The following is a 12,491-nucleotide window of genomic DNA, read 5'->3' as shown; positions in this document are numbered from 1 at the left end:
AATATCTTCAGGTGATTCTAATTTTTGTCCTTCTGAGAGAAAGTTAAAGGCTTTAGTTTTTAAGTTTGAGAGCTTTTGAGAAAGATGAAGGCTTTTTAGAGTTTTTTTTCCCCAAAATTTTCCAAGAAAAGCTTTTAGTTTAAGAGTTTTTTTTTTCCCCCAAGAGAAAGACCAACTTTTCCCAAAACTTCCCAACTTTAAACTTTTTGGCTTTTTACACCCCCATTTTTGCCTCAGGGAGAAATTACTTTCTCCTGCCGCTTGGACTTAGCATTTCAGCTGTCCCCAGGTCAAAAGCTTCCATAGGAAACTTATTCTTCCCCATAAGCTCAAAGAAGAGCTTTTTTACTACCCAAATAGCCCAAAGAAAGATTTTTTCCCCCAGTTTGCATTCAGAGCCCCCAAAGTTAGAAAATTGAAGAGTTTTTCTGTCTAGTTGCCTTACTTATTTTTTCCTACACAATCTTACACTTCTAAGTTTTTCCTACACTATTTTACTACCCTATACCTTATACTTATTTTTCATAGATAGAAATTGAGAAAGGGATAGAAGATAGAAAATTTTGACAGAAGAGAATTTCGCTGCAGCATCGGACATCATTCCAGTCCGCTTTCCTTTTCTCTCGAGGATAAAACCCCTGCCTCTCAAAATTATATATATATATATATATATATATATATATATATATATATATATATAAAATATATATTTTCCATAACACCGGCATGCCTCATCCACTGGCAGGGCTGAACTCAGCACTTTCGCCAAAAACTCTGTAATAAAACTATTATTTTCCTTTATCTTTAGTCCCTATTACTTTGTCTTTAGTCCCTGTTCATTTGTCTTTAGTCCCCCCTTCTTTTTTAGTCCCTTTTTTCTTTTTTCTTTAGTCCCTGTTCATGGCGCCATTCTGTGGGGCGTTTACCCAACCACCCCCACAGTTCCCCAGAGTTTTCTTGAGTGCGAGCAGCAGGAAATGTTAGATAGAAGGATTTATTGTGGATAATATCGCGGAGATAAACAGATAGAAAATAAAGGATAGCCTCGAGAGGGCCTGGAACCTATTCCAACGGGCCCCGACTGTCTCTGCCCCAGGGTTTTTATAGAGACGCCAAGGGGTGGAGCAAAAGACCTCCTCCCCCAGCATAGCCAAGTGCAGACCATCTCAGACACCTGCACTCAGGCCCGTGGTCCCAATCATCCTCTATGCAGACCTGCTGGATAAAGCCACGAGGAACCCGAGAACGGGCTCCCACACACAGGTCAAACTTGTGTAGGACAATAAATTCAGCATTAAAAGCAACTAACACTAATAAATCAAGTGGGTTGACTGATTGTTTATATAGATAAATTCTAAATGATTTTTCTTTCACATTATCTAGAAACAATTTTTAGAATACCCAATTATGAAACAGCCAACTTAAAAGAACCATAGTACAAAATAGAGTTTCCTATACTTGATAGTATCTCCTTTACTTCTTTGGAGGGTAGTTTACTTGGGGCACAGTCAGTTCTTGTGGTACATTTTCTTGAGTGATGATTAATGGTAGTGTCACCCCTGGGTGAGTGCCTATAAATGGTATGAAAAAACAGGCACATCACATTATTAGGAGCAAGCTAGTAAGCAGCACTTTTCTACCCCTCTGCATCAGCTCCTGACTTCAGGTTACCACCCTGCTTGAGTTTCGAACTTGACTTCCATTAGTGTTGGACTGTTACCTGGGAGTGCAAGATGAAATAAATCCTTTTGTCCTGCAGTTGTTTATGATCGTTGATTTTTATTATAGCAATAGAAAATTAACTTACACATAAATTGGTACCAAGTTCATAGAGTCTTGTTGTGACAGACCTGATCATGTATTTTGGGGAGCATTACGTTGACATTTGAACTTTTGCAAGGAAAGTATTAATACTTATGATTTCACAGGTACAAATGTTAGAAACGTTTGAAATGGGGAAATTTTTAATAGTATTTACATATACATATACTTGAGAAGGGGAGGGAAAGAGGGAGAAAATAAATGCACTCATAGTATTTCCCATTTTGAAGATGTTTCAGAACTGTATCTTAGTTAGAGAAGAGGCTATTGGCAACGACAGCAATTTTTTTGAAGCAACAAAATTACTAGACCAAAACAAAACTTTACATGAAGTATTAAGTTTTCTGACAATGATTACAGACTAGAAGTTACATTCATTCCTATTGCCAAGTGAATGATATCAGAAAAAGGAAAAATAGACTACATTCAAAAGAGATGAAGAACTTCAGCTATTCACAAAGGTATTGACAGAGTACCCCAAAGTACAGATAAAAACAAGGTTGACACATGGAAAGGAAGCCAAGCCAAATATAACTGCAGGTATGAAGCATAAGTTCCATTAAAACATTTATTGTCTCCCTCACTGAATGATACTGTAGACTGAGTCTTGAAGAGTTGATTTCTCAGTAAGAAGTTACTTAAGTAATAACCAGTAAGCCAAACTGAGACACATAGACAACACATAGACAAAGGGAACATGAAAATGCTATTAGGGGCAAATAATTTAACAAAATTTTCTACCTAGAACATCTTTGCCTGTGATTAAACCTCACTATTTTTAAATATAGCTCTTTGAATAATTTATAATATTTGCTAGGAATCACTTTGACTTCTTTTACAATTTGTATCCCTTTGATCTCTATAGTCATCTTACTGCTTTAGCTAGAACATTGAGCACTACATTGAATAGATGTGGAAAAAGTAGACAGCCTTGTATTGTTCCTGACTTTAATGGAATTGCTTTGAATTTCTCTCCATTTAATTTGATGTTGGCTGTCATCTTGCTATATATTGCTTTTATTATATTTAGTATGTTCTTTGTTTCACTGCTCTCTCCAAGACTTTTATCATGAAGATGTGTTGGATTTTGCCAAAGGCTTTTCAGCATCTAATGAGGTGATCATGCACTTTTTTCTTTAAGGTTGTTTATATGGTGAGTTACATTGACAGATTTTTATATGTTGAACCATCCCTACATCCCTGGTATGAAGCCCACTTGATCATGGATGATATTTTTAATGTGCCTTTGTATTCAATTTTCTGGTATTTTATTGAACATTTTTGCATCAATACTCATGAGGGAAATTGTCCTGTGATTCTCTTTCTTTGTTGAATCTTTGTGTGGTTTGGGTATCAGCATAACTTTGGCCTCATAAAAAGAATTTGGCAATGTTCCTTCTGTTTCTATTTTGGGAATTAATTGAGGAATATTGGTATTAGCTTTTCTTTGAAGTTCTGATAGAACTCTGCACTGAGACCATCTGGTCCTGGGCTTTTCTTGGTTGGGACACTTTTAATGACTGCTTCTATTTTCTTAGGGTTTATAGATCTCTTTAAATTGTCTATCTCATTTTGTTTTAATTTTGATATGGAGTATCAATCAAGAAATTTGTCCATTTCTTTTAGATTTTCCAATTTTGTAGATAACAGGTTTTAAAGGAATTACACAATGATTGTCTGGATTTACTCAATATCTGCAAGTGTTACAGCTCTGGAGGGAAAGGTATCCTGACTTTTCGGGAAGCCAGGCTGTACCTACAGCCATTAAAGGAAAGTACCCTGGATGCCAGCAGCTGTGAAGAGAAATGTATTCTGATTTGTCAGGAAGTCAGGCTACACCTGAAGCTGGGGTTTGGTGGGGGATTGTCTCTCCCTTCAGGATGTGGCAATCCTGCTCTTCTCCAAGAGAGAGCCTTTACAACTGAGCTCTGTTCCACCTCCCAAGGGGTTTCTCAGCAGAGGTGTCTTTTACTTGTTCTGCTCTGCTCCCCTAAGGGAGCTGCCCAGCAGAGATTCTTTTATGCTCCATCAAAAGAAGATCTTCACCCAAAACTCTTTCAAGAGATTTATTTGGGAAGGAGGAGTCCAGTAGAAAGCCTGCCTCTGCCAGGATGGAGGAGGACAGCTGCCAACTGAATAGGCAGAGGGCCTTATATAGGGCTCCTTTGGGGCAGACTTTTTCTGGGAGAAGATTTTCAGGGAGGGAATTGGTCAGATTTTGATTCCCTTCAGCTGGGACAAGCCCAGATTGGCTAGATTTCATGCTTAGGGATTGGTTGGTTTTCTACTCAGAGATTGGTTACTTTTCCTGCTCAAAGGTTAGTTGGTTTCACGGGCGGATTTGGCTCTGGTTTCAAGGACAAAGAGTGTTGCTTTTGCTGACCTTTTTTAGTCTTTTTACTCTAGTTTCAGGGTCAGAGTGTATTTTTTACTGGCTGTGGTTCCAGGGTCAAAGAAACACTCTTTGGCCCTGGTCTCAGTGTCAGGAAGTGTTTCTTTCCTTCTGATTTTAGGGACAAAGTATTTTTTTCACTGGCTCTGGGATCAGGGTCAGGGTAGGTTTCTTTCACTGGCTCTGCTTTCAGGACTGGGATGGGTTTTTTTCACTGGCTCTGGGATCAGGGTCAGGGTAGGTTTCTTTCACTAGCTCTGCTTTTAGGACCATGATGGGTTTCTTTCTCTGGCTCTACTTTCAGGATCAGGATGGGTTTCTTTGACTGACCCTTTTACTCTGCAGTTATACCACCCCTTTCCTTTCTGATTTTGTTAATTTCTATATTCTCTCTCTGTCTCTTAGTTAGTTTGGTTTGTCTATCTTGTTGATTTCCCCAAAAGAACCAACTCTTCAATTCCTTCTATGGTTGACTTTGTTTCCATTGTATTGATTTCAGCCCTTAGTTTGATAATTTTATGCTGTCTATTCCTCTTGGGTGTGTTTACTTCTTTTTCTTCTAGAGTTTTAAGGTATTCTGTTAAGTTGCTAGTATGAAATTTCTCCAAATTGTTATGAAGTGACTTAGTGCTATGAGTTTCCTTCTTAGCACAAGTTTTCATTGTGTCCCATAGGTTTTGATATATTTTGCATTCATTTTCATTGAATTCTGGGAAGTCCTTAATTTTTTTCTTTATTTCTTCCTTGACACATAGATAATGCAGTTGAGATTTGTTCCATTTCCATGAGTTTATAGGCTTTTTGCAGCTTGTGTTGTTGTTGAACTTCAACCTTAACCTTTGTTGATCTGGTAAGGCACAGGGGATTATTTTAATTAATTTATTTTTTTTAATCTGTTAGGACTTGCTTTGTGATTGAGTATATGTTCAATTTTGGAGAAGATTCCATGAGGTGCTGAGTATATATACAAGAGAGTATATTCTTTTGTATTTGAGTGAAACATTCTGTAGATGTCTGTTAGGTCCATTTGAGTAATAACATCTGTTAATTCCATTATTTCTCTGTTTAGTTTCTGTCTAGATGACCTGCCCATTGGTGAGAGGGAGGTGTGGAAGTCTCCCACTATTAAAATGTGGGGTTTGATATGTGATTTTAGCTTTAGTAATGTTTCTTTTCCAAATGTAAGTGCCCTTGTATTTGGAGTATAGTTGTTCAGAATTGAGACATCATCTTGGTGGAGCTGTTCTTTTGATGAGTATGAAATGTCCTTTTCCATCTCTTTTCATTAATTTTGTTTTGAAGTCTATTTTGTTATATATTAAGATAGCTACACAAGATTGCTTCTTAAGTCCACTTGATTGGAAAATAGTTTTCAAACTCTTTACTCTGTTTGTGATATTGAGGTGTGTTTCGTCTATGCAGCAGAAGGTTGGATCCTGTTTTCATATACACTATGTTAGCCTGTGTCTTTTTATTGGGAGAATCGAGCCCATTGGTATTGAGAGATATTAATGACAGGTGATTATTATTTCCTGTTATTTTTCTTTGGTGTTGGTGGTACTTTTGATGTTGTTGGTGATTGTGTTGTGTTGTGTTGTTGATGTTGTGTGTGTGTGTATTTGTGTATTTTCCTCTGGTGTAGGATTATCTATTGCCAGTGTTTTTCTGAGTGTAGCTAACTTTGTTGGGTTAGAGTTTTCCTTCTAGTATCCTCTATAGAGCTGGATTTGTGGATAGATATTAAAGATGACTTTGTTGTTAAATACCTTGTTTTATCCATCTACAGTGATTGAAAATTTTGCTAGCGTAGTAGTCAGGGCTAGCATCCATAGTCTCTTACAGTCTGTAATAGATTTGCCCAGGCTCCTCTGTTTTTTAGAGTCTCTATTGAGAATTTGGGTGTAATTTTGGTAAGTCTGCCTTTATGTGTTACTTGGTCTTTTTACTTTGTAACTTTCCATATTCTTTCTTTATTTTGCACGTTTAGGATTTTGATTATGAAGCACCAAGGGGGCTTTTTTTCTGGTCCAGTTTATTTGGTGTCCTGTAAGTTTATTTTATTTTAGTTTTTGTTTTGTTTTTTGTTTTTTGGTTGTTTTTTTTTTCTGAGACAGGGTTTCTCTGTGCAGTTTTGGTGCTTGTCCTGGATCGCACTCTGTAGACCAAGCTGGCCTCGAACTCACAGAGATCCTCCTGGCTCTGCCTCCTGAGTGCTGGGATTAAAGGCAAGCGCCACCACCGCTCAGCTTAAGTTTCTTGTACCTTTGTATGTATATCCTTCTTTAGGTTAAGAAATTTTTTCTATGATTTTTGTAGATGTAACAGTCTTATTAAATAAGAAACACAGAGCCAAAGGCAGAGTTAAAAGCCCAAGAGGTCAGAGCAGTAGCTAAGAGCTGATACTAAAAACCCATTGCTTACCCTTAGCTGCCGCTGTCGTCCTTCTCCTCCAAAAAAGAGCTACTTCCTGTGTATCTGTCTTTTTATTGACTTTCTGTTCTGCCTTCTCATTGGTTGTAAACCCAACTACATGACCTCCTCATCACTGCCTGTCTATGCAGACCTTTAGGTCTTCTATGGTTGGTATTGAGATTAAAGGCATGTATCTCCATGCTGGCTATATCCTTGAACACACAGAGATCTACCTGTCATGTGATCAGGATTAAAGGTGTGTGCCACCACCGCCTGGCTTCTGCTATGGCTTGCTATTAGCTCTGACCTCCAGGCAACTTTATTTATTAACATACAAATAAAATCATATTTCAGTACAAATAAAATATCACCATATTTCCCCTTTTCTATTTTAATAAAAAGAAAAAAGGAAAAAAACTTACAACTAATATAAGAAAAACTATATACAAAAATACAATAACTATATATCATATATACAGGCAATAAATACCTAAACAATGTCTAGTCCATTTCCATTTGACAAATTCACAGAAAATAATTTCATTATCTATCCTATTTTGGTAAGTCCAAAATGTACCTGATTTACTTTCTATCCTAATATATTACTAACAGAACTATCTTATAACATCTTTCAAATTTATACACTTACTCTTTAGTGAGTTTCTTTTCTAAAATTCTTAACAAGGAAAACTATAACTATCTAATCTTCAACTATAACTATCTCATCTTCAACTCCCTCAGAGACCCAAGAAGGAAATAACATTACCTAAAAAAAATAAAAACAGGAAGTGCATGCAAGCAGCTTCCAAAAAAAAATGTGAGTTGACAGAAACAGCTAGCTGCCTGGACAGTCACCTGAGATTTCTCCACAGTGTTGGGGCATCATCTTCAGCCTATAGGCTTAGCATATCTGACAGACTCATTTATGAAGTAGGATGTACACAAGGTCAACAGTTCTACCTCACATTGGGTGAGAGCAGTCCATGTACCAGAGACACATGAATTCCACTAGTGTTATGTCATGATTCAGGATTTTAAATTCCGGAAATTGTTGATGTTTTTTAATTCAGCTATCCATTCTTCTTGGTTGGGTGTGTGTGGTTTCATCTTGGCATCCCATTCTTCTCCATATCCCTCTATTAAATGCCAGTCTACCATTGAGAGGTGTGAGCTTAGTTACTCTTCAAGAATAACTGTTTCAGCTTCTGTTCTACTGCACATCAGAAGCCATCAGCCTACCTGTTCAGCTGCCTTTGAAGAAAAGGGCACGGTACCTTTTCTGGATTGCACAGACCACTTCAGGGATGGTGCCATATTGTCCTGGCCTCAGAAAATGCCTTTTGTTAAAGCCACAACCACACTTGTTTTGGCAAGAATCGGTAGTCATTTGTTTCATGTCCTGTCTGTCAGCAATTTATTTGAGGATATTTTGTTGTTCAGTGGCTAACTTTTGCCACAATGAAAGTTAACTCCATATACAGTTCCTTCAATGCTCATATTTTCTCTGAAGTAGATTGGTACTGCCAGGAGCCAACATGTCTCACAGTCATAACAAAAAAGAAAAAAATTTCTAAGTTATTAAAACATTTTAAATGCCATATTCTGTAGATCTCTGAAGGGATTGAAGATGACCTGTCTATCTAAAATATATCTGATCAATCTTGAAAACATACTTAATATGACTACAAGTTCTATTGTAATGTCTAACTACTAACTTTCACTTCTTTTTATCCTAATAGTTGGTAATAATAACATTCAAGAATCAGCGAATTGCATTACATTGTTAAATGAATGGTATAAGTACAATATCTTGAACAAGATTAGAAATACATGTATGGCATTTTCTAATAATATCAATCTCAATATATATAATTTGTATACAATATAAAAAATTCCAATCCAATGTAAAGTATTTAAAACTAGTGATTGTCTTTTTAAAAAAAAAAAAAAACAAGAACCTTAAATCTAATCTCCTTTGCTTAGCCCTTTTCCTAACCCTTAACAACAACATGTAACCAACCCTCCTAAACAATGAAAATTATCCCAGACCCAAAACCCATTAAAAGACCAAAAAATGACCCGTCCCACACCACCTCTTTGGGAATGTGGGCGTCGTATTCTTAAAATTGCTTCTTGCCAGATATGGGCAAAGGTATCTTTATTCTGAAAAGAAAAATTTTGCGTTAATTGTCAAATTCTAGGAAAGGTAGCTACATCCTTTGTTGTACAGTCTGTGTATAATGCCAAATTTCAGCCAAATTTCAGGGTTTATCTCAAGTCCTTATTCAAGTCTTTGAAACTGGATCATCTCAGCTAGACCTCTCAAAATTGTTCTGAGCACTTTGTAGTCCAAAGCTGATCTGCAGATGATGTTTGTCATCTTAGTGGTATTATTATTTTCCATGTGGAATTATTGTTGTTGTGGGGCCCCATCTTCTTCCTCAAGACTTCAGTTGATGTTAGGTCTGGCTGTGATTTCCTGCAGAAAACTGGTAAGAGACTCAAACACAAAGACATGTATAGGCAGCTAATTGAAGCCCTTTTTTTCCCTAGAATTAGTTACTATTCTATATGACCATTATTACCTTAACGAACTTTAAAATGTATATATGTATATACATATACATGTATATATATATAAATCTTGTAAATTTTGATATAAAATTCAAACTTTAAGAAAAGTTCAAAGAATCAGAATAGAATCAAAGAATTGAGATTAGTAGTAATAGAATAGTCCCTTAATTAATTTGGTTTTTCTCCTGTCCCACATCAGAAGATGGCTTTTTCTTCTGGTATAATACAGGGAGTTTGCATTTTCCATTTAACAACATGCTTGAGTTTAAAGAATGAGAGAGCCATTCTCCAACTCCAAAACCTAATGCAAACAATAATCGGTCCAGCCTATATTGTTTGCTCCCAGAGTCCATGGAAGAGTCTACCAACCAGCTGAGGATTCTAATCTGAGGGATATTCAATGAATCTAAGCACACTGATTTCTTTAGTCCATTCACTTTATTCTTCTATGGCAAATCTATCTGAACAGTTTCTTTTCTGCTCTCTTACTTAGCTCCTCTGGGTCCCTCCTGCTCTCAGTCCCTTCTGCTGTTCTCTCATCCTTCTACCTAGTTCTTTCCATCTCCGTCCTTATCTTTGTTCTTCTCCATCAATCCACTTCTCCCGGTGCTCTCAGAGAACCAGTATATATACCCACACAGTAATTCTTTTGTAAAGTAATATGAGGCTTGAAGTTTTCAGGGTCTCAGAGAGAGGTGATAAGGACCCACACATAAAGCAATTAATTGTCAGCTTCCAATTACAACCCAAAAGGGGAGTGACTAAAGGGGAGTTCTCTGGTAGAGTCAACTAAAGGCTAAGATCAATTAGGAAATTTATGTGCTCAAACTATAATCTAGAAATGGCTAGATAGAATGTTAGGGGTCAATAAGTCACAAGAAAGTAAACTGTCTTTGGCGCCACTTTTCCCGCTCATCCCGGCTGTAGCTGCTTTCTGATAGGGAGGGGGACATATGCTAGGTGGCTAAGCAACCTATGTCAGAGCTGTAGTATTTGGTTAGTAAAAGCACTATCACTCAAAGAAATTGCTGAGGAGAAAATCTAGGAATAGCACCTGGCTGAGGAGGAATAAAAACTTAATTTGCACAAGAAAGAAGCTTGGCACCTATTGCCTGCCTGGCCTGGAGGCAATCTCCTTGGGTCAGTGGGAAGTAACTGCCTTCACTCAGTATCTAGCAAATGGCTAAAACTTCATCCCAGGAATGTGAGCAGTAAATCTCTTAAGTTAGGGTCTTATGTAAATAACCCAGAGTGAAGGTAAGGGGTTGAGCATTTAATTGTTAGTGGTTCTTTTTTCTATCTGTGAGTGAGAGTAGCTAATGTTTATCTATGTGCAGTTTTGTCCTTGGAAAAAGGTATCTTTGCTGAAATACTTTTGTCTGGAGAATAGCCCTAGCCAGATATATGTTAATTAAAGATAAACACAGCTGGGGCAGTTGTCCAATTACCCCAAATGTATAGGGAAAGAGGTGCCCAAGATTGAGATGCAATAGTGAGATTACATGTACACATAACTTGAAGATGCATGGTAAATGGGGAGACTCATAGTTGTTATTGCACAAGAAGTTTACAACAAGAGACAGCCAGTTCATTCAAAAGGCAGTAATCCCATAACACCTTGTGTGATGGTTTCCTCTAACAGAACCCTTAGTTCTGATAGGTTGACCTTCTGAACACTAGTTGTCACTGCTGCATACTTTCATGGACTTTCACTACCAGCGGCTCTCAATAAAAACTAGCTTTAAATGTTAATTGAACTGGGACTACAAGAATACCAATAGTGTTAAATTTCTTTAGAGAAGTGCAGAAACAAACATTTAGGAAGCCTTATGAAATTTTATAGATGATATACCAATAGGCCATTTTACTCTTTTTCTTGGGACAGATGATTTGTCCTTTTTCTTCAGTTGTCTCATTTGTCCAGTGTTTCTCAGATTCTTTAGCCTTCATTCTCCTAAAAGATAAAAACAGCCGGGTGGTGGTGGCGCACACCTTTAATCCCAGCACTCGGGAGGCAGAGCCAGGCGGATCTCTGTGAGTTCGAGGCCAGCCTGGGCTACCAAGTGAGTTCCAGGAGAGGCACAAAGCTACACAGAGAAACCCTGTCTCGAAAAACCAAAAAAAAAAAAAAAAAGATAAAAACAAAAACCTTTCCCCAAGACTAATTTTAGGGAGGTTTCCTTTTGGCAAGTTATATCTGATTAAATGAAAAGGCATGTGTTAATGATATAAGTTAGTTTAAATTGGATGGTCATGCTGTTTGATGAACTATCACCTCTTCTAATTAAGAGGTCACTCTTGTTCAAATTGAACCTTTATCAATTTTGATGGTATCCACAGCTTATCTTCTCCTGTAGAAACAAAAGCAAAACCTTGTCCCCAACATAACACATATCCTGGTTTCCATTCTGAGGTCAGCACATCCTTAAAGTATATAGGCTGATTTAATTCTGTAGTTGTTTTCTATTATCCAATGTCTCTTTGCAGCTGTTGTTCCTTTCTCATTAGCACTGAGAAAATTCAAAGTTAATAGAGCATTTTGCATTCTATTTCTGGGTTTTTTGTGACCCCTTTATGTTTATTTAGCATATCCTTTAGAGTTCTGTTTGATCTTTCTATAACTGCTTGGCCTGTAGGATTATGTGGTATACCTGTAATATGCTTTATATTATAATAAGCAAAAAACTGTGTCATTTTAACAAAGACATATGCTGGAGCATTGTCAGTTTTAATTTGTGAAGGTATACCCATGATGGCCATAAGTTTTAGCAAATAAGTGATTACAGAATCAGCTTTTTCAGAACTCAAAGCAGTTACCCATTGAAATCCTGAATAACTATCAATGGTATGGTGTACATATTTCAGTTTTCCAAATTCTGCAAAGTGAAACAAATCCATCTGCCAGATTTCATTCCTCTGAGTACCCTTTGGGTTACATCCTGCTTGTAATGGCATCTGATTGTAGAAGGAACCAGTAGGACATTTCCTTGCAATTTCCTTGGCTTGTTGCCAGGTTATGGAAAAATCCTTTTTTAAACTTTAACTATTGACATGTTTTTTTATGAAATTCTGAGGCCTCCAGCACATTTCCTATCCATAATTTATCAATCTCATCATTAGCTTGTGCTAGGGGGCCTGGCAGCCCCGTATGGGATTGGATGTGAGTTATATATAAAGGATGACTCATTTTCCTGATTGTATCTTGTAACTGAATAAATAGTAAAGTTAATTCTGATTCATCAGGGATAAATTCTGCAGTCTCAACATGTAATACCAATCTTTCAGAATACTG

Source organism: Peromyscus eremicus, chromosome X (assembly GCF_949786415.1).
Source record: "Peromyscus eremicus chromosome X, PerEre_H2_v1, whole genome shotgun sequence".
NCBI classification, from domain to species: domain Eukaryota; kingdom Metazoa; phylum Chordata; class Mammalia; order Rodentia; family Cricetidae; genus Peromyscus; species Peromyscus eremicus.
This window is presented reverse-complemented; position numbering follows the sequence as displayed.